The sequence below is a fragment of the Suncus etruscus genome, chromosome 12 (genome assembly GCF_024139225.1).
Source record: "Suncus etruscus isolate mSunEtr1 chromosome 12, mSunEtr1.pri.cur, whole genome shotgun sequence".
NCBI classification, from domain to species: domain Eukaryota; kingdom Metazoa; phylum Chordata; class Mammalia; order Eulipotyphla; family Soricidae; genus Suncus; species Suncus etruscus.
Window position 1 is genome coordinate 103,713,375 of NC_064859.1, and position 964 is coordinate 103,714,338.

Sequence of the window (964 nt, forward strand, 5' to 3'; positions counted from 1 at the left end):
ACGCACGCGCCGTGAGACAATACCGCCCCCTTCACTTAGCCCCAGCGCGCATGCTCCGTAGCGCCGGCTCCAGCGCGCACGCGCCGCGAGCCCCACCCCTTAGCTCCAGCGCGCACGCGCGGCACACGCTCTGCCGGGCCGGGCCGGCCCCGCCCCGCCCCTCCGCGCATGCTCCGTGGCGCGCGCGTCCCGTCCCGTCGCTCGGCCCGCGCGAGCCTGATAGAGCCTCGCGAGAGCCGCCGAGCGGAGCTCCAGTGGCGCAATCGGTTAGCGCGCGGTACTTATACGGCAGTACGCGGAGCCATGCCGAGGTTGTGAGTTCGAGCCTCACCTGGAGCACGACCTTTTGGGCGCCGCCCTTTTGTGCCCCCGCGCCCGGCGCACTCCTGGGTGCGCTCAAGCACGTTCACGGGTGGGCTGACACGGGTGGCGTCGTGGCACGCGGGACCCAGCGTGGACAGGTGGCCAGTGGGCAAGGGGGTGGCCCAAGGAGCCACCACAGGCCCCGGGGAGGCCCCAGGGACCCTCCCCAGGCTCCGCTCTGCGGGCCCCTGCTCCAGCCCGTCCACGGGAGCGGTGCCCCTCGCCCCCAGGGTCCCTCCTGCTTCCCAGCCAAGGGGGCGGCGGGTGAAGGGCCCCGAGCCCCAGGAGCTGAGGGGCGCCCTGGCCTCTTCTGCCGAGGGCCCAGGGCGAGGGCACACGCGTGGGCCTGAGGAACGTCACCTGTGAGTGAGTGTCTGGCAGGAGCGCATGACATGAGCACAGGATTGTGTGACATGTTGAGCGCACAGCACGTGCTGGACCGTATGACATGCGTGTGTGGACATGCGTGTGACAATGAGTGTGACAGTGGGGCCCCGGGTTCCATGCCCGGCTTGTCCTTCCCACCCCGAGAGCTGCACAGGACGTGGACCTGTGGACCTAGCACTTGGGGCGGCCTGAAGGGCCCATGCCCGGCCACCCC

General features: G+C 71.2%; 1 non-coding gene across 1 annotated transcript; it reads left to right on the forward strand.

The window, feature by feature from the left end:
• Positions 1-248: 248 nt before the first annotated feature.
• On the forward strand, positions 249-339 carry TRNAI-UAU (transfer RNA isoleucine (anticodon UAU)). Its single transcript is given in 2 exon segments — positions 249-286; positions 304-339. It is a non-coding gene; the product is annotated as a tRNA-Ile (tRNA).
• The last annotated feature ends 625 nt before the right edge of the window (positions 340-964 follow it).